Raw genomic sequence first — 21,967 nt, 5'->3', positions numbered from 1 at the left:
TGTGTGTACGTGCACACTAGGGATGGTTCAGATGTAGCAGGTCCAGAAGTGAAGACAGCAGCGTGTGGAAAAGCAGAATGGCCTTAGGAGGCAGGGGAACTCCTCATGGGTACCCTCAGAACCAGTGCTGGGACCCCGGCTGATCTATCTGTCCTGGCAGCCTTTCACTGGCACCTGTACAATTAGGAAGCATCCAGTGAGAGAGCCCAACTGGAAACAAAGTGCTGCTCTCAGGCAGCAGAACTGCTCAGGAAAATTATAACCAAAAGGAAATAGATGCATAGTCACTGCAGTGAGATCTACGAGTGGATGACAACAATGTTTTTAGATTTGGGCTGGAGCCTGGTATAGCAGGTTAAAGACCTGGCCTCCAGTGCTGGCATCCCATATGAGTGCTGCTGGTTCAAGTACTGGATGCTGCACTCCTGATCCAGCTCTTTGACATGGCCTGGGAAAGCAGTAGATGGTGCCAACAGGGCCTGCTTCAGCTTGCTCTCACTGCTCAGCAGCTCTCCACCGTGGCCTCCAGGCTTTGGATCCTGCTGTTTGCCACCTGCAATTGTTCAAGGAGGTCAAGGTTCTGTTTGTGTAAGCTGTTGTTGGTTTTCTCTAATTTATCCATTCCTTGGTTGTCACTGAGCGGGGAGGAATCAATGAGCTCTTCTTGAAGCATGTGGTACTCGACTTCATAAGCTTGTAACTGCTTAGCGATGTCCATCTCAAACACCTGGTTGATGGTCTTCTCCATCTGTACCAAGCCCAGGTTGGGCAGTGTGCTTTTGATAAAGTTGACTATGGTTTCTAGGTTTTCCTGCTGCAGAATCAAGGGCTTGTGGCTTCCTAACAGACTCAAGACAAAATGGATTAAGACTGAAGAGAAAGGTTTCTTTTTTTTTTTTTTTTGGACAGGCAGAGTTAGACAGTGAGAGAGACAGTGAGAGAGACAGAGACAAAGGTCTTCCTTCCGTTGCTTCACTCCCCAAATGGCCGCTACAGCTGGTGCGCTGTGCCAGTCTGAAGCCAGGAGCCAAGTGCTTACTCTTGGTCTCCCATGTGGGTGCAGGGCCCAAGCACTTGGGCCATCCTCCACTGCCTTCCTGGGCCACAGCAGAGAGCTGGACTGGAAGAGGAGCAACCGGGACAGAATCTGACCCCAACCGGGACTAGAACCATGGGTGCTGGCGCCGCATGTGGAGGACTAGCCAAGTGAGCTGTGGCACTGGCCAAGAGGAAGGTTTCAAACTCTAAACCTAAACCACTACCATCAAGAAAAAATAGGAAAAAGGATTTTTTGAATTCATGATGTTGATGTTCACTGGGATGTTTGTTGGATTTGACCCTAAAACCAGAGACACCAAAAATGAAAATACACCAATGTGATTGCCTCCAACCACAAAGCTTCTTGACAGCACAAGAAACAACCAACAGAGTGAGGAGATGATCTACAGAACAGGACACACAAGTGCAAATCACTCATCTCATAAGGGGTTAACACTCAAAACATTCAAGGACTTCGAACAGCTATATAAGAAGACACCATGTCGGCCGGCGCCGCGGCTCACTAGGCTAATCCTCCGCCTAGCGGCGCCGGCACACCGGGTTCTAGTCCCGGTCGGGGCGCCGGATTCTGTCCCGGTTGCCCCTCTTCCAGGCCAGCCCTCTGCTGTGGCCCGGGAGTGCAGTGGAGGATGACCCAGGTGCTTGGGCCCTGCACCCCATGGGAGACCAGGAAAAGCACCTGGCTCCTGGCTCCTGCCATCGGATCAGCGCGGTGCGCCGGCCGCAGCGCGCCGGCCGCGGCGGCCATTGGAGGGTGAACCAACGGCAAAGGAAGACCTTTCTCTCTGTCTCTCTCTCTCACTGTCCACTCTGCCTGTCAAAAAAAAAAAAAAAAAAAAAAAAAAAAAAAAAAAAAGAAGACACCATGTAATTTCCTGTATAAATGGAGCAAAGACATCCACACGCATATCTCAGAGTACATACACAAGTACAAAAGATACATGGAAATACACTCAACATCACTAATCCCCCCAGGAAATGTAAATAAAAACTTCTATTACATATCACCATGCCTTTTTAATATGACTATGGTGAACAGTTAATGGGAACATAAACTGGTACAGCCATAATGGCAACCAATAAGAGCTTTCTCAAATACTAAAAATGGATTAAGCTGGGCCTCTCTCCTGAGAACTTTGCCTCCATGTCAGGATTTTTTTTTAAAGATTTGAAGGGCAGAGTTACAAAGAGAGATGGAGAGAGAAATAGAGATAAAGATAGAGATATAGAGATAGATAGATAATAGATAGAGATTGAAAGAGAGAGAGAGAGAGAGAGAGAGAGAGCAAGAGATCTTCCATATACTGGCTTACTCCCCAAATGACTGCAATGGCCAGGCTAAAGCCAAGAGCCTGGAAGTCCATCTGAGTCTTCCACGTGGGAACAGAGGATCAAGGGCTTGAGCCTTCTTCTGCTCCTTTCCCAGGCACATTAGTGGGCAGCTGATTTGGAAACAGAGCAGACAGGACTTGAATGGCACCCGTATGGGATGCTGGCACACAGGCAGTGGCTTAACAACTGGTGGCTTAACACGCTGTGCCACAATGACAGTCCCTCACTCTGCATTTTAAGGCTTTCTTACAAGCAATATGACACCTGGCCATACTGAATTCCTGTAAAAATCCATTCTTAATGCAGACTAGGTTCTCAATTCTTTCTTTAGATGAGCACCTGGCCTGTCAGGTGTACTCTCTTCATTGAACTTGGCTAGTATACTGCCTGCTAATTTTCCATTCATATTTAGAAAGAAATTTAACCAAATAAGTTAAAGATCTCTACAATAAAAATATAGAACAATGACAGAAGAGATCACCAAGGACACAAAAAAGTGGTAACAAACTGCATGCCCATGGACTGTAATAACTAATGTAATTAAAATGTCTGTACTACCTAAATAATCCTACAGATTCAATGCAACGCAAATCAAAACACCAATGACATTCTTTACACAATTAGAAGAAACAACCAAAAAATCCATTTGGAATCACAAAAGACCCAGAAGAGCCAAGCAACTCTGAGCAAAACCAAACAAAAAGCTGATGGTGTCCCAAAAGCTGATTTCAAAGCAAACTGCAAAGGTGTAGGACCTAAAACACCACAGAACTGGCACAATAGCCAACACACAGATCAATAAAGTGCAATAGAGAACTCAGAAATTAAGACATGTGAAAACAGCCCACTGATCTTTTTTATTTTATTTTTTTATTTTTTGACAGGCAGAGTGGACAGTGAGAGAGAGAGACAGAGAGAAAGGTCTTCCTTTAGCCGTTGGTTCACCCTCCAATGGCCGCCGTGGCTGGCGCGCTGCGGCTGGTACACCGCGCTGATCCGATGGCAGGAGCCAGGAGCCAGGTGCTTTTCCTGGTCTCCCATGGGGTGCAGGGCCCAAGCACCTGGGCCATCCTCCACTGCACTCCCTGGCCACAGCAGAGAGCTGGCCTGGAAGAGGGGCAACCGGGACAGAATCCGGCGCCCCGACCGGGACTAGAACCCGGTGTGCCGGCGCTGCTAGGCAGAGGATTAGCCTAGTGAGCCGCGGCGCTGGCCCAGCCCACTGATCTTTGACAAAGGCACCAAGAATATGGGGAAAGGACAGCCTTTTCAATAACGGTGCTGGCAAAACTTGGTACATACATAGAAGAATAAAATTAAAGTCCTGGGGCCAGCGCTGTGGTGTAGCAGATAAAACTGCCGCTGGCAGTGCTGGCATTCCATAGGGGCACTGCTTCAAGTCCTGGATGCTCCACTTCTGAACCAGCTCTCTGCTATGGCCTGGGAAAGCAGCAGAAGATGGCCCAAGTCCTTGGGCCCTGCACCCATGTGGGAAGACTTGGAGGAAGCTCCTGGCTCCTAGCTTCAGATAGACACAGCTCTGGCCATTGCAGCAATCTGGGGAATGAACCTGTGGATGGAAGACCTCTCTTTCTCTCTCTCTCTCTCTCTCTGCCTCTGCATTTCTGTAACTCCGTCTTTCAAATAAATAAATAAATCTTTAAAAACATTAGAATCCTATCTCTCCAAATACACAAATCAACTCAAGATGGATCCAGATCTAAATGTTAGACATGAAAGTATAAAATAGCTACTAGAAAACCAAGGGCAAGTACTTCAAGATGTTGAAGTAGGCTATGTTTTCTTGAATAGGACTCCAAAGTGAGTGGATAAAAAAGAAGTGGTATATACACACAATGGAACACTATCCAGCCATTAAAGAATGGGATCTTATCATTTTTAGCAAAATAGATGCAAATGGAGGACATCACACTGAGTACAATAAGCCAGAAAGGCAAATACCATATGTTCTCCCTCATTTGTGGAAGCAAAATAAAATTCAACATGAACACAGAATGTTGATTACTAGAGACTTGGAGAGGTGGGAGGAGAGAAGGAATTTGGAAAACAAATAGGGGAAGCTGGATGTGGTTCATTAATTGCAAAAACCTACAATGCTAATATGAGATGTTAATAAAAGAGAAATCCGGGTATTGGTTATACATAAACTCTTTGTACTACTTCACAAATTTTCTTTTGTAAATTAAAAACTGTTATGGAACAAAAAGTTATTAAAACAAATAATACAGAAATAAATACATGGCTCCCAAATTCATTAGTTGCTATCAAGAAAGTATTAAATATATGAATAAATATTCACCAAATACTTAGAAACATGCATTATCCACACACACACACACACACACATACAGTCCATTTCTCCAGGGGTCACTGGTCCCTCTGTACTCCTACTGGCAAATTTGAGGTCATAAACACCCAGGGAGACCCTCCAATATACATATAATCCATGGAAACACACAAAATCCATCTCCCAGGTCAAGGGTCATTGGGACTTCTACTCTCCTACAGGCAAGTGCATGGGGCATAAACACCCAGAGAGTCCCTTCATTGCCAGCCCCAGATTCCCATGGCAGACACCACTCACTAGACACATTCCCATGCCATTGAACCATTCCTGACTGAAAGGACCTCACTCCAAGTGGTGATACTGCCTCTCTTCCCAAGGGTATGCAACCATCTCTTCAATAAATCTCTTCAATAAACCACCAAGGCTCCAACTTCAGAGCAGGGGGAGGGGCTGGAGTTGGGGCTATCCCCTGAGAACTTTCCATTACTATGCACTGTCAGGTTCCTCTGGAGACAGGCAGTACATAAAAGCATGAGGTAACATGAAACCAGGCTACAGGAGAGCCATGCCAGGTAGGACAACAGTGTGGATGATGGGGAATTCATATAGCCAGGCTAAGGCCACAGGCCTTATAAGAGAGCCAAGGCAGGCCAAAATTATTTTGTCCTAAAGGCAGAGAACAGGTTACTTAAAAGACCAACTGACTACCTCTTTTAGTTATACTCCTAAGCCATATGCCACAGGCCTCCCCAAAGTCCTAGGTAAGAACAAGTGCCTGTATCAGCCCAGGTCACCTCTGATCTTAGCCCAGCAAGGTTTCCAGGTGTCTCTTCATTCATCATTGAGAAGCTGAGACCTTTCTGTTGTCTATAACAAAAATAACCCTCTTGGAAAATACTTGGCCACGTACTCTTACAAACAATTAGATAAAGACAAGTACATAACTGGACAAAAAGCTGTCTAAAAATCCTGGAAAATTGTTCCTTTATCTGCGTAGGTACAGGATTCAAGTGTGGTTGTACCACCATTCTGGGCAACACAACACATGAGACTCACCTCACTAGATCCAAGGCAGAGCGTGGGCCTAATAGCCAGGTGGGTGCATAAACACTGGGTCCAGTCCAGAACCTCCACTGTTGGGCAAAGAGGAATAGTCCAACTCCTGGAGGGTCTGGGGATGTCAACTGACAATGCACAAGCCAGGAGCTGGTTACAGCCTCGTGCCCAATCAACCCAGGGCGCCTGTGAGTTCAGGGTTGAACTGAAGCATCATCAATCACCTGCATCTAAGAAATACATCTAGAATAGTGCATTCCTCAACAGCACCATGCCAAACACTGGTGCACTTAACACATTCAGTGTCCAAGAAACAATCTGTGCAAATATTAAATATCACAAATCCTACAGAGCATGTTCCCAGATCAAAATGCACATTCAACTGGCAATTCACAATACAAGGGTGTGTGGAATATTCACAAACACCTTGAGACCAAGCAGCAATTTGTTTTTTTTTTTTTTTTTTAAGATTTACTGATTTATTTATTTGAAAAGCAAAGTTACAGAGAAGTCTTCCATCCTGTTTCACTCGCAAAATGGCCACAATGGCCAGGGCTGAGCTGATCTGAACAGGAGCCAGGAGCCTCTTCTGGGTCTCCCATGTAGGACTTGGATCATTTTCCACTGCTTTCCCAGGCCATAGCAGAGAGCTGGATCAGAAGTGGAGAAGCCAGGACTTGAACCAGTGCCCATACCAGATGCCAGCACTGCAAGGTGGTGGCTTTACCCACTGTGACACAGTGCCATCCCAGCAACACTTATTTTTATTTAAAAATTCAACACCAGAGCCTGTCAGAAATTAAAAGTATTATCCCAACAAATGAAGATGAATATACAACACCAAAGTCACGAGTTGGGAAGTGAATGCAGGTCTCCCGTGTGGGTGGCAGGAATCCAGCTACTCAAGCAGCCATTGTCTGCCTCCCAGGCTGCACAGTAGCAGCAAGGTGGTCTCAGGGTTGGACCCAGACTTTACTTAGGCCCTGATATGGAATGTGGGCAAACCAAGGGACACCTTAACTGCTGCCCAAATGCCTGCTCTCATGAAGCCTTTTTCCTTTTTTTCTTTCTTTTACAATTTATGCAACCCCAGGTATTTTGTTAAAGCAATGAACATATGAAGAATTTGATTAAGAGTGAGGGAGATTTTAAAGTGAAATTCCTAATAAATCAATTTTTAATTTAACTTGGAACAAATATAAATTGCTTGATCTAGATATACCTGGTGACTTAAAAATATGTCACGGGATAATAATGGGATCTCAAATCAAGCATGGAATGAATCCCTTCTACTCTCAACATGTTTGCTATGCCAGCCTCACACTGAAAATGCCATGATTAAAAACAGGTCCTTTTTATTCATTCAACTTACTGTCACAAGCAGAGAATGGCAGTGTGTGCGTCTTGGATTCAGGTTTAGAAACAAATTTTGGGACTGTCCAATGACACACTTGGACATAGAAAAGTATAGCTGTGTAGACAGCAGCCCAGCATCACGTACAGTGGGGCATGGCCTCACTCTGAAAACTATATGGTGTCCTGTCACCACGGTAATGTGCTGAGTGGCATCGGCCTTCCGTTCCAACTGTCACTCTGTGAGCTGAGAGGCTCACAGTTGAACGCAGTTGTGCTGTCCACATCTTCACGGCCAGAGTGGTCCGAGATGGGGAATCACAACTGCTGCTCAGCAGGTAAGTCACAGAGACCTCCACGGGGCTGTTTCTTCCAGGGGGCCAGCACGTGCTGCATGATACACTTTCCTCAGGGACTTTCACTTCCCCTACTCCAACCTGTCTACAGATCTATAAATCTGGAGGTTAGTATTACTCACTTTCTACTTTCAGGGCTTCTATTTATTTGCTGTTGTAAATATTTCCTATATTTTAAAATACACATTATTCCTAATGTCAAGTTTGCTCACAGCTATTGAGAGAATAGATGAGAGGGAAGAAACCACACTACTTTCGTCAGGTCAGGAGAAATTGAGACCAAACACAAAACAGACATCACTCAAGAGGGAACTTTCATGCCCATCTCTTCAGAGGTCACCATCTGAGACCAAGACTATAAGAACAGTGGTAATCCAGAGATATTTTTTCACATGAGAAAAGAAACTGGGATGTCAGGCTGGGATTTCCACGGGGTGGGTGAACACATGAACCCTGCTGTTTGGGGACTGTCAGGGAAGTGGGGAGGAGGGACAGTGTGGCTGGGTCAACGAGATGGACATCTGAAGACAGAAGAGAGGGGACCTACTTGGTGGTCTGCAGGGAGAAATGGGTTTGAATGCAGAAGGTTTGACAATGGGTCGACCTCTCTGACAGGAGAGGGAATGTGTCTTCTGTCCCTGCAGGCTCTAGAGAGAGGTGAGGGCTTCCTAAGGACTGAGTTTTGGTGAGGAAGGTCATGGGCACACCAGAGCTGATACAGACACTGCCCTTTCTCAGACAGAAATTTGAGGCTGCTCAGCTACTTTCTGAGCAGGAATTCCTAGTTTTCTGAGAAATTAAACCACACCAGACACAGGGTAAATTATAAAGGAAAGAAGATACTTGAGCTCAGGGTTGTCAATGGTGGGAGTCTGGAGATCAGGTGCTCATATCTGGTAAGCGTCCCAGGTTGTATCCTACCATGGTGCACAAGTGGAAGAGCAGGACCATGCAGAAGAGAGACAGTGGGAGGGGCTGAGCTTGCTTCCTGATGACCCACCCAGGTCCTGACCAGTTCAGTCCTGAGACAACCACAGGAATCCCCTTCAACTCTAATCACTGCTGAAAGCCCCATCCTACACCACCACAGTGATGGGTGTCAATGTCAACCTGTTGGAGAGGACAAACCACAGGCAAACCACAGGGAATCACAGAAAGGAAGGTCCCTGAGGCCCCGCCCACATGGCACCATTTCAGGTGAATTTCTGTTAAGTGTGCATGTGGGCAAGGCCATGGCAAGGAAGAGAATTCATGGCTCACCCTAACATGGCACTTGCTGGGGGATGCCCTGACCACTGGGCCATGGGGTGGTCATCTGATTATGGGGAAGGCTGGGAGACAGGGGACAGTGTGAAGATGCCAAACCACGAAGGGCTCAATATGGGCTTCTCCAGACCCTCAGAGAGGAAGTCCTGGAGGGAAGTGTCCCACTTTAGGTCAGGATTAGAAACCCAGAGGAGACATCTGGCTCACAATTTCTCTTGTCTCTGAGACTTCTTCCAGAACATGGATGTTCCCTAGGAAACCCTGGTCCTGGAGGATTTGAGAGAGTAGAGGAGCTCCTAGTCCAGGGTTCTTGGGGGCAGGAAGCAGACATCTCGGGTGTTCAGGGTTCTCTGTCCACTAGGGACACACCAGTGATCCTGCCCCAGATCCAGCACTTGTCAATATGGGGCTCTGGACAAGCAACGGTCAATCTGTAAACTTCAACTTGCTCAACCATAAATCACAGGGAACAACCACTAATCTGCCATAACTCAGGGCTAATCCTTGGGCAATCAGAGATTCTCTAGGAGGTCTAAAGCTTTCTACCCATGGAAGGAGGAAGAGTGACTTTCATTCTCCCCTCCTCGGTAGTCATCCTAGAATCCTCCCTGTATTCAGTCACCCCCACATGGCTCACTTATTCTTCCAGGCATTTGAAGACTGAACAAATTCAATAGTGAAGCGACAACTTGGAAAGTTTTCACTTGTTTTTAATCCCTGGAGCTCAAAACCACGAACAGAACATATCAATATTTCCACATCTCACACAGGGAGCTTAGGCACAGGGGTGGGGTGGGGGTGAGGTGTGAGGGTCTGTGCAACTTTCCCAGGTATATACAGCTTCCTGCTTCCTTGTTTGGGGACAATGTTTTTCTTGGTAAGAACTGGCTGGAATTGGCCAATGGATCCATCTGGGTCTGACACCTTTTGTTGCAAACATGCATTCATGTCTTCCCTAGTTACAAAGGCCTCTTCTGCTTGGTTAGATCTCAGCTTGGCTAGCAGAAGTGGTTTCTGACTCTAAAAGGAATCAGTCTGTTTCATGGGATCTGTCCATTTTGTGAGCACACAGTATGCAAAGCACTCCTTTATTTTCCATTTACTGTCCACACCATCCATGGTAAGGATGTAGCAGTACACTGTTTCTTCTTTTTTGAGCTTGGACAGGGAGAGGTGTCACAATCTTACTGAGCTTTCAAAGAAACGATTTTTGACTTTTTGTTTTTTTTCTGTTGAGTTCCTATTTTCTATTACATTGATTTCTGAGAAAAACTGCCGTTTTTTAACATCTAATTTACATTAATTGCCCTTTGATCCTCTGGTTTCCCAGGCCAAAAGAATCCCTTATTATCATAGGGCACCTTCATTTTCTAATATGTTTCATTCAGTGGCACCATTTTCCTTCTCAGCACTGTTTCAATGCAACCCACAAATGATGTTTTCGTTTTGTTTTGTTCACAATAATTTAAATTTACCACAGGGTCTACTAGGGATCCATTTGTTTTGGACAGTATGTTATTTGGCTTCCATACTTGTTGGGGAATTTTTCAAGCAATCTTCCTTTATTGAACTCTAGTGCAATCCCTTAATGACTTAGTAGCATATTCTGTATGACTTGTAATATTTTAAATAAGTACAGTGTGTGATAGGGCTCACACTTTGGTCTACCTCGGAAACTTCTTCATGTAAAATTGCTCTAAATTCATGGAAATTGCTCTAAATGCAAATCAAGTCTCATTGATTGAAGGTGTCTGTACTGGTTTTTAGGGTGGCCATAACTAAGGACCAGGTTGGTTGGTTGGTTTGAAAAGCAGGAAATGCTGTCTCATGTCTGAGGGTTGGGTGTCAGAAAGCCAGGTGTAGGCATGGCAGACTCCCTCAGAAATCCACCAGGGACAACCTTTCCTTGCCTGTTCCCAGCTTCCTCTGGTTTCCTGGAACCCAGGGCTTCTTGGATAGCTACAGCAGTGCTTGAATTTCTTCCCCCACCATCTCCTGGCTGTCTCCCATCTTGGTCCAGCCTTTTCATCTTCAAAGAACACCCGCAGGTGTAACTACACCTTCTCCAATATGAACTTAGATTAATGGATTCAGTCTCCAATGACTCAAAGGTCCTGCGAGTGAAGCATCTACTTTGGGCAGATGATGAAGCCCGTCAAGTGTTTACTTGAAAGGCAAAGTAACAGAAAGCAAGAGGGAAAGACAGAGAGAGAGAGATCTTAAATCCTTTGGTTCACTTCGCACATGGCCATTATAGGCAGGGCCAGGCCAGGATGAAGCCAGAAGCCAGGAAATTCACCTGGGTCTCCCATGTGGGTAGCAGGGACTTAAGTACACGGGCCATCTTCCAATGCCTTCCCAGGCACATTAATAGGAAAAGCAGCCAGGTATGCTGATACAAGATGCTAGCATCAAATGGGGTGGCTTAACCCACTGCCCTACAATGCCATCCCCCAGCTTTTTGTTCTTACAAATCAATGTTAGAATTGCCAACCTAGGCCGGTGCCATGGCTCAATAGGCTAATCCTGCACCTGCGGCACTGGCACACTGGGTTCTAGTCCCGGTCTGGGCGCTGGATTCTGTCCCAGTTGCCCCTCTTCCAGGCCAGCTCTCTTCTGTGGCCCGGGAGTACAGTGGAGTACCGCCCAAATGCTTGGGCCCTGCACCCCACGAGAGACCAGGATAAGACCTGGTTCCTGCCATTGGATCAGCGCGATGCGCCAGCTGCGGCGCAATGGCTGCGGCAGCCATTGGAGGGCGAACCAAAGGCAAAGGAAGACCTTTCTCTGTTTCTCTCTCTCACTGTCCACTCTGCCTGTCAAAAAAAAAGAATTGCCAACCTAAATGGACATGTGGAAAGCTTGTATCTTGCAGGCACACAAGTGTCATCTATGCTCTACTTGAGGGCAGTTGCCTCACACACTATGTCCCTTCAGGCTTCCCAAGGTCAGCAAGAGGAAAAACTTGTGCAAACACAGCTGTCCCACAGTGACTTCCTTTCTCTGATTGCAGATGACCTCAAGAGCAAGTGAAAACCCTACATATTCTAGAATCCCTCCACTGCTGAGGAACGATCGAAGGGATGGGAGAGGGAACTTCCTGCCTGCTTTCTTCTGGTGATCCAACCTGATTCCAGTTTCTTGGTGGAAAAAGGACTGGGAGTGTGGAGAAAGAAACAGATGGGCCAGGGACATCTATGGCTACGTATGGCAGGCCCTGGAAATAGCTTTCCCATGTAGATGGTGTTGGGTTTGTGTGCATCAGTGTTGTGAGATCTATATGAGTGGTCATGAATGTGTTTGAAAGCATTTGTGTGTGTGTGAGTGTGTGTGCAGTTCCCTAGAACATGTTTTTCCACGTGCACAACTCAAGTCTTGGTTCTCAAAAAAATATCTGATCTCCCTCTGCATTTTATGTAAGTGAATCGTTCAACCCTCTCCCCACATGTGTCTGAAGGGTAGGTTCCATTTCCATTCCTTACATGGACATGATACATAAACAAGTGGCCCAAGACATTCATGTCCCAGTGAGAGAGGCAAGTATGAACCCTGACCTCCTGGCTACTGAGCTGTAGTCAGCACTCAGCCATGAGATAACTATCAACACCATGATACGGAGTCCAGGACTTACATATGCCCCAAGAGTTATCATAACCATAGAGATCCAAGATGTTATACATGATTACAAGCTGAGATCCGAGATCAAATAACACAAGAAGCAATGGGTACACTGAACTGCAGGCTTCTACATCATCATGAATGTGAAACATAAACAAAAATTCTGGTCAACTCAGATTCTGACAGTGAAGGTAAACCTCTGGCAAGGCCAAGGCTCTTTCTCAGCAGCTTGCCAAAGCAGAGAAAGATAAGGGAGAAATGTTATTGAATTTAACAGATGATCAACACAAGCTGTGGAATTAAATGCTAAAACCCAGCAGTAGAATTCTCCCTGAGTAGACAGCGCAAAATAAGGACTGAAACTACAATGAAGTTGTGAGCCTTGTGTCCATCACCCTTGTCTCAAATCTCCTGTGCAGTCTTTGAGAGACACCACTGCCCACCACAGGCTGACTTCTTTCATCAACTATCCCACTGTTGCTTTAGATAGCAGGCCTGGGCAGCCCATTCAATGGACATAAACATATCATATAGAAAAGAAAGACAAAGAGGTTACAAAACCCATTAAATACATTAGGAATACATTTGGATTTCAGTGTTTTAAATCTTATTTAATTGCTTTGATAATGCGGGACTGTGGAATACCTGAATATAATGGGATGTTTTCATACAATGGAGTCCCTCCTCCCAATAAAGGTTGCTTTTTAGCATGTTCAGAAGCTGATAGGAGAAGTGATGTATTCAAATACAGTAAGTGCCAGGAGAAGAAATGACCTTTAGAGACACCAAGGCAGCAGTGGGAGTTTAGGTCCGGTTCTCAACAGACAGGAGGCGTCCTAGGATTTTTCCTGAAATACTGCAATCACGGTGGTACTGACCCGATTTCAGTGGACTGTTTCCCTGGACGAAGCTGCCTCTTGCTAGAAAGCCAAAGGCTCTGTTTCTCGTTTCTTTCCTGCTTGTCTGCTCTGCCTTAACCCTCGCCCCACGCCCATGTCCATCAGTGTTCCTCGGGTCACTGAGGGGCAGCTCCACCTGTACTGACAGTTACCCTATTTCCTCCTAGTGCCCAAGGAGGATGCAGAGGCGGAGTTTCCTGCTGACACAGCAGATAAAGAATCTCCACACACTGAGGTGAGGTGCCCCATCTTTCTCTAAAACAGAAACGCTCCTTCCTTGGCTGCTTTCTTAATAAAACAGAAAGAAAAATCCAAACACTGATAGGGTCAATCACACACCCTGTGCTTGATGGGAGCAACTGCAGTAGAGTCTGTATCTACTGAGGGCTGACTCAGGACACAACGAGCAAAATGGCAGCACCAGTTGGCACTGGACATAGCAAGATTTTCCTCAGCACCATATCCCTTCCTTTGCGAATTCTGTAATACTGCCAACCAAAATGCACCGAACAGACATGTGTGAAGAGCTCGTGTCTGCTGGTGTGAACTAGGATCTCTCTGTTCTTGTCTTGGGGTTCCCTCCATGGGACTGCTCTTCCCCATCTGGTTTCAATGGCACCAAGTGAATGAAAGACCTGCGGTCACGGCACACAGCTCGATCTGTTCCTTACAGTGTTGTCTTCTAATTACAGGTGACCGCAGTAGGAATGACAAATGGTACGTACTCTGGAATCACTCACTCCCTGTAGCAGGAATAGTCCAGATGGTGACATAGGGGGGACTACTTTATCATGCATGGTCACCTGATGCCAGCTCCTTGCTGTGAAAGGGAACTGGGGATGCAGTCATAAAGTGATATCCCTGTTGATGGGTTGTGGCCCTTTCTTATGGTCCCTGGAAGATACTGTGTATTCTGTGCTTGGGGTGGGTATGTCTATGTCTGTATCCATGGGATGTGATTCTGAATGTGTGAGTTCTGCAGTTTGCATGTGTCCCTAGTGTCATATTCCCCAGAAGCCTCTGTCAGTATCTCAGTAACAAATTACTCCTATTGGACTCACCCCATGGCTACAGGCATGTGTAAAATGAATGAAATTGTACACTTTACATGAGCGCAGCTCCTACTATGCTTAATTAACCTCAATTCCTTGCACAAGCTTCCCTAGGGAAAACATCCCTCCACACCCAGATCAATGTCCACTAAGTGCTATGTGTCTGATGTTGGCCAGGAGTTGTCTGGCAGAAACATGGGGGACCTGGAAGTCATGTCACATCACAGCTGCAGTACACCGCAGTACAGGGCAGGTGGGAGGACCACAGGCTCCAGCACAGAGCAGGCTCAGTGCAGGGAGGGCATGGATCCCACAGTCCAGGAGCCCTTGCTACTCCTTTCTGTGGCCCAAGGACATCTGTGGTTCAGTGGATCCAAAATATCTTGGACAAAGTCCATCTGTGTCCTGACACTCACTGCTATAAGAACACTGGCCAGGGCTGTTCTATCTTAGTACACATTCGCATCCATATCCTGGCCCTTGGCCCATGAGCAGGTGAGGAATACACCCTGGACTGGAATCTGGCTCAGGGCTGGAAAGACTCCGTGCTCACCGTGTGCTGCCCGCTGAACCACACACTGAGCCGAGTACCTGCCCAGGTCTGACCAGGCCAGAGGGAAGAGTAACTGCTACTGGAGAAAGTGCTCTTCAGCCCAGCCTGCTCCAGAACTCTCTCTCTCAACCCAGCACAGGACCCATCCTGCAACTCATCAAGCTCAGAGCATGCACAGCACAGTGGGTTCTGGGAGTTTTCAGATGGAGGCTGGAGCCACTGTCATTCAGGCGTGGGGAAAGTGAGGCACTGAGAGGAGGTGCCATCAGCTCCTCTCCCTCACTGGAACACTTGAAGCTGTGGTCAATGTCTGGCTGAGGGGCAGGGCCACAGAGCTCAGGAAGGGGCTGAGAGCACTGAGGGGGAGCAGGGTCATGCTGTGTGATCCAGGATTGCATAGGGGTGAGGGGAGGAATGGGTGAGACACCTCTGTGAACACTTATTGTCTGTCTTTGTGTCTCTGAAGATTGGGCCTCACAGAGCATTTCCAAGTCCTACAGTGAAGCTGAAGTCTCTTCAGGTACGGAGCAACACCCATAAGGACCGGGGGTCATTAAGAGGGAACAATGGGAGTACACCTGCCTCTTAGGACTCCTGAGAGGACACATGAAGTCAGGAGGAAAGAGAGGAAGTGTACGTAGAAGTCTGCTTTGTTCTTCTATGGGATTGGCACAGTAGCAACAGGTTTTATTTCCATGGGCATGAGGAGAACTGAGTTTTCTTCCTTTGGAATGAAAAATGTAATTTTCTCTAATACCCACCATCCTTGGCTTTGCCAAGGCAAAGCTGAAATCCACTGTGTCATGAGGGACAGCACTGACTAGGAACTTAGCGCAGGAGATTTGTATTTGACTTTGGCACTGACCATTGTCAGTCCATTTGTGCGCAGCAACAAAACCCCTGACACTCAGTCATTCACAAGGAACAGAAATTCTTTCTTCCTGTTGGAGGCTGGCAGGTCCAAGACCAAGGTGCTGCATTGCTTCTGAGGAAGGGCTCCTTGCTGCATCGAGGACAGGGGATACAGTGGGCGCCCTCTCTCACAGGCACCGGCTGGAACCCACAGAGTCCTTGTAGCAAGTGCCAGCCGACAGTGACTAGTGGACCCTTCCCTCTGCATGGCCAGTCCGTGGATCAGCACCTTCATGCTCTGTCCTCATTGTCTACTCCAGTTTACAAGGCCTGCCCAGGCTGGGCGAGTTAAATACTTCCTCTGGGCTGACTGACTTCCAGTTGTGAGGAGAGGGCATAACCCTGAGTTCATCTCAGCTTCCACATCTCGCCCAAGTCAAGTGTCTGGAGTAGGCTGCGTGACGGGCTGTCATCCAGCTGCCACTGGAGATGCAGCATGGTTGTGCAGGCTTCACAGAGGATGTGTGTTTGGGGGTTCTGGGTTGGCGAATGGTGAAGCAGGTTAAGTGGCAGCTTGCAGTACCAGCATCCCATATGGCAGCTGGGTTGAGTGCTGGCTGCTCCACTGCCAATCCAGCCCCCTGCTAATGCACCTTGGAAACAGCAGAAGATGGTCCAAGTCCCTGGGCCCCTACACCCACATGGGAGCTCAGAAGAAGCTTCTGACTCCTGACATCTGGCACAGTCCCAGCCATTGCGGCTATCTGAGGGGTGAACCAGCACATGGACGATCTCTGTGTCCTCTCTCTCTGTAACTCCTCATTTCAAATAAATAAATAAATATTTAAAAAGCCCCACAGTATTAGAAAGAGAAGGAGAAACAAGAGGAAGGGCTCTCCCATCCTTAGGTTTACTTCACAAATGGCCCCAATACATGAGCTGTGCCAGGCCAGTCAGGAGCCTGAAACTCCATCCACTTCTCCCACATTGGTGGCAAGGGGACAAGCACTTGGGCCATCTTCTGGTGCATTCCCAGGCCCTTTAAGAGGGAGCTGGATCAGAAGTGGGGCATTCAGGACACTAACCAGTGCTCTGGGGGACGCTGGCATGACCACAGTGCCATCTGCACGTGGCAGCACAACTTTCATTTTGCCTACAAAGCTCTCATAGCCGATGGCAATTTGATTCGTGCAGGCTGACGAACGCAAAGGAGACTGGCAATAATTAGGAGAGAGAATAGAGGAAGGGAAAGACGAAGGGTGGAAAACAGTGTGTTACAGAGATCATGTCATGGACATGGCTCCCTATGGAGTAACAAGATGACACGGGGGTCCTTTCCTGGCCACAGTCATGGGAGCTGAGGGCAGGAAGAAGAGGTGAACGTTCTGAGATCCTCTTGCTCATTGCAGAGGTGAAGACATCCAGGCCTGGGATAGGGATATAGACATGGGGTCCCAAGGCTGGCCCACATCATCCAACCAGCAGCAGGGATCCGAGTCCTCACCTCAAGTCTAACTCTCCCCTTTCCTTCTCTCTGGCAACCTCAACACCCCTGCTCTGGTGCACATGGAAGGCTATGGGGCAGCACCTGAACTTTCCACTGGGTGTGGCAATCGGGGGGTGAGTGATTCCTCTTTCATTTTTTTCTGATTCTCTCGCTTTCTTGCTCACAAGCCCCTGGTCCTGCTTCTCCCATGTTCCGTCCTCACCACAGTGGATGATTCGCATCCTGCAGGACCTGGTGGCATCCAGGCAGTGGATGTCCTTGCACTGTGGATGCTGATCCAGTCTCCCTGCAGCCCTCCCCTCTCCCTTCATCAGCCTTGCCCTCCTCACCCCTGGACTGCACTATGAAACGGTGCTGAGCAACCTGACTGCCCACACAGGGAGCTGGGCTGGGGACAGGCAGGCAGGGTCCCAGTGTCAGTGGAGGGAGGACTCCAGGGAAGTATGACTCTGGCCTCCATGTCCCCTAAGAAAGGGCTTTTCTTTAATGCCTGGTTCAGGAAACTCACACTGTTTCTTCTTTCCAGCTGTCCACATGTTCCCTGGACGTGAACTATTCCCAAAGTCTTCTGGACATGGAGGACCTTGACCAAGAAGAACAGGAAATGTGAGTTTGGAGCAGGAAGATGGGGGGCAGAGAAATAAGTGCACACGGACTTCACTGCTTCACATTCTTTGTGACACCTCAGGGAAGCCAACAAAATGGAGCCCAGTAGTGGAGAGGCTGCCGTCAGCCCTGATCCATCAAGTAGACACTAATGGATGTTCAGGATCTACACAGGCAAGTAAAGGATGTGCCGTGAGGTGGTCCCAGGGACACATCCCCATTCCATGGCAGCCCCTAGGGCTCCCAGGCTGAGCCCCTAGTGGCTGCTTTCATCGGAAGGGGAGGACTGGCACACGAACGTCATCAGAGGGAGCTGCTGGCCGTGTGTTTCTGGGGAGAGCCGCCAGAGCTGTGAACATCTCCCTCCAGAGCCCACATCCCTGCCTGCCCAGCCCCAAAGTCAACAGGGAGACTCTCTGCCATGGGGAGACACAGGGCCATCCCTGACCTCCTCCAGCTCAGGATGATTAGGAAGGGGGTGAGAGAGTCGCATTTTGAGGCTCCTTTTCACTCCAGGAGAACATCCCACTGCACTCACCTTTGCATCCCTGTGGGCACCCAACTTATCCTGACATTACAGAGGCTAGCACAGAACAAAGAGATGGGGTCGGCGCTGTGGCACAGCAGGTAAAGCCACCATCTACAGTGCTGGCATCCCATATGGGCACTGGTTCAAGTCCCAGCTGCCCCACTTCCGATCCAGCTCTCTGCTATGGCCTGGGAAAGTAGAAGAAGATGCCTCAAGTGCTTGGGCCCCAGCACCCATGTGGGAGACCCAATAGAAGCTCCTGGCTCCTGGCTTCGGACTTTGGAGCCCTGGCCATTGCGGCATCTGGGGAGTGAACCATCGGATGGAACACCTCTCTCTATCTCTCTGCCTCTCCTTCTCTTTCTGTGTAATTCCGACTCAAATAAATGAATGAATCTTAAAAAAAAAACATAAGAGCTATAGGGATTTGCCTAAGCCATTGGGGCCCTCAACCTGCTTTCGTAAAAGGCTGATAAAGAAGGATTATTTATATGGTTGGATTGTTTTATTTGGAAGGAATATAAAATTGTGCATCTGTCTAATTCACACAGAAACACGATGGCAATTCAAAGCAAAGCTCACTTTGAAGAGCAAGAGGAGCAGAGTTATAAATCCCTTGTGTTCCTTTTATTTGTGCTCTAATTATAGTTAAATTATATATGCACATGGGTTTATGACCTTTTGAAAAGAAGTGTTTTCCGTCACCCCTTCAATGCTGATATGCACAAAAGCAATAATGTTTGGGTTTATACGCCAAAAAAAATGATTCTTTTGTGTTTCAAAGGCATAGTTACAGAGAGGGAGGGTGAAACAGAGAGATGTTCCATCCACTGGTTCACTCCCCCGATGGCCACAACAGCCTGGGTTGGGCCAGACCAAAACCAGGAGCCAGCCTTCATCTGGATCCTCCACATCAGCTTAAGGGCCCAAGGACTTGTGCGATCTTCTGCTGCTTTCCCACATCCATTAGCAAGGAGCTGGATTGGAAGTGGCGCAGCCAGGACTTGGACTGCATCCCAAATAGGATGCTGGCATTACAGGTGGTGGCTTAACTCATTATGCCACAATTCCAATCCCAAAATGATTCTTCTTTAATAAAATCTCTGCGATCAGGGGAGAATAGAAAGTTCTGCTTGATCAGGGGAGGAACTCAAAGAGCTCTGGGAAGTCTTCCATAGTTAACTTGTCAGTCACAAGCTAGGATCCTGGGGTATGAACAGAGTGAGGAGGGTCAGTACTCCTTCCTGTGTCATCAGACCTCCTCCTCCTCACAGGACCCAAGTAAGTTGGTCAAGAGAGTTCCCTTTCCCTGTGCATCTGAGGGCTAAGAGAGTTCCCACTTCCTGTGCATCAGGTTCACTACCTAATGGGCCAGTTCCCTGAAGGCTGCCCAGGTGAATGTCTAGGTGAATTTATTCTTTTTTTAAAGATTTATTTTATTTGAAAGGCACAGTTACAGAGAGCGAGAGCAAGAGAGAGAGAGAGAGAGAGAGAGAGAGAGAGACATGGAGACATAGAGAGATCTTCCATCCCAAATGGCCACATCAGCCGGGGTTTGGCCAGACTGAAGTCAGGAACCAGGAGATTCTTCCAGTCTCCCACATGGGTGCAGGGGCCCAAAGACTTGGGCCATCTTCCACTGCTTTCCCAGACACATTATCAGGGAGCTGGATCAGAAGTGGAGAAGCCAGGACTTGAACTGACGCCATAAGGGATGAGGGAGTTGCAGGTGGTAATACCCTGTTATACCACATGTGGGCCCCCAGGAATTCACTCTTGTGGGATGTCCATATCACAAGCAAATGGGCCTCCATTACTGATGGCCCAAATCACTGGGCAGATCACAGCCTAGGGTCACCTTCGAGGGTCACAGAAAACTTCCGAGTTCTGCACACACCCCTTGCACCAGCTGCCGCGTCCTTGTCCTCCTCACTGATCCCCATTCCTGTGTCTTCCTGCAGATTCCTTTGCTCCTTGGAAGCCTGCAATGTGGAGGGCGGGACGCAGAGGAGTTGGAGCTTCTCCAACCACAGGAAGCTTGAACAACGCAGGAGGAGACACAGCTCACCAGCCACATCTCTCCTCACCAGTCCTCTGCAGATTATGGTATTAAATTATCATCATCCGTACTGGTTGCTTTTCATATGGTTTTGTCCAATGAAGCACATCACAGGGAAACACCTCAGCAAAGGTAGAACTTAAAGGATCTGAGAGCAGTCACCCTAGTGACTACCACCACCACCAACCCCTCAGGAGGAATCCCATTTGATCCTCAATGAATAGTCACTGCCAGGGTGGTCTTTTCAATCCGTTCTTACAGCAATACTTTCTATGGTTTTTTAAAGATTTATTTATTGATTCAAAAGTCATAGTTACACAGAGAGAGAAGAGGCAGAGAGAGAAGTCTTCCATCTTCTGATTCATTCCCCAGATGGTCGCAACAGCCAGACCTGCACCGATCTGAAGCTAGGAGCCAAGAGCTTCTTCCAGGTCTCCCACACGGGTACAGGGCCCAAGGACTTGGGCCATCTTCTACTGCTTTCCCAGGCCATAGCAGAGAGCTGGATTGGAAGTGGAGCAGCCGAGTCTCAAACCGGCACCCATATGGGATGCCAGCACTTCAGGCCAGGGCGTTAACTTGCTGCACCACAGTGCCGGCCCCTAGGGGTTTTGTTGTCACCCATCTGTTCCTTCCATTGGAAGGCATCATGGGGTCCCTTTCGCTCACAGTGTCTCTTGACGACCTGGATGCCAATGCACTTTTTACCTAATGTCAGCTTGGATGGCACAGAATTCCAGGTTTAGTTTCTCTTCTCAAGCATCTTAAATATATTCTTTTTCCTTTTGCCCAGACTCGCTGTTTCTACAAGACTGATGAGATTCTCAGTTTCATTTCCCTTTATGTCACTCATCCTTGTATTCTAGATGCCTGAACATTTTTCTTTTAATACACAGATTTTACTGGAATATCAATGGCATCAGCCAAAGTCACATCCAGTGGTCTTCTAAGATGGAATCTGACAGCGCATTTTCGTTGGCAGAAAAGTCTGCATTGTGCTGATTGGCTTTGGGTCACTGCACTGTCTCTTCCCTTCCAAGAATTTCAGGCATCCAGCAGCTCCCTGTGCTTCTCTTCATCTCCCAACATCTCTGATCAGGTTTCTGTTGTTAACATTTTCTTCTATTCACCTTCCGTGTCTTGAAAGGCACAGCCTGCTCCTGTGTTTCTTCTAGTTTACACTTCATGGCTGATGTTCCTTTTCCCATTTTCCTTCTTCTTTCCCCTTTTCTCTCCATCCATTCCCGAGCTTCCTGGATTCTTAGTAACGACGTCCTTTCATGCTTGGTATCATTTTCCTAATGATTTTTCCTCATCCTGGAAACTACCCTGCTGAGAGCACAGATGACATCAAGCTGGGAATGTTTTCAGTGTGGGAGTCCTTGCTCTCTTTCTAGTACTGATTCCCCCCTCTAGTGCCTTGTATGGGGATGGGCATATTCCCATCAAGGTTTGTGTTCTCCCTTTTGATGGGAAATTTGGTTTTTCTAGAATGAGCACTAGGATTCAGAAAAGCTTGCCTCACCTCACGCAGCTTCTCTCAGTGGTTTCTGTGCAAAGCT

The 21,967-nt window shown here is 47.6% G+C and overlaps 2 long non-coding RNA genes and 1 pseudogene across 3 annotated transcripts in view; 1 reads left to right on the top strand and 2 right to left on the bottom strand.

Moving 5' to 3' along the window:
• LOC149121269 (uncharacterized) overlaps positions 1 to 21,967 on the bottom strand; it is a 142,062-nt gene that overhangs the window by 17,051 nt on the left and 103,044 nt on the right. The gene's annotated exons all lie outside the window — the stretch shown is intronic.
• On the bottom strand, positions 165 to 8,972 carry LOC149121271 (TBC1 domain family member 1 pseudogene; annotated as a pseudogene).
• LOC149121270 (uncharacterized) lies at positions 11,740 to 15,373 on the top strand. Its single transcript, XR_016224097.1, has 4 exons — positions 11,740 to 11,847; positions 13,415 to 13,482; positions 13,940 to 13,964; positions 15,319 to 15,373. It is a non-coding gene; the product is annotated as an uncharacterized LOC149121270 (long non-coding RNA).

Source organism: Oryctolagus cuniculus, chromosome 17, assembly GCF_051225735.1.
Source record: "Oryctolagus cuniculus isolate XC-2025 breed Fujian yellow rabbit chromosome 17, ASM5122573v1, whole genome shotgun sequence".
Taxonomy (NCBI): domain Eukaryota; kingdom Metazoa; phylum Chordata; class Mammalia; order Lagomorpha; family Leporidae; genus Oryctolagus; species Oryctolagus cuniculus.
The sequence above is the reverse complement of the archived record's forward strand: the minus strand, read 5'-3'. Positions and strand labels throughout refer to the sequence as shown.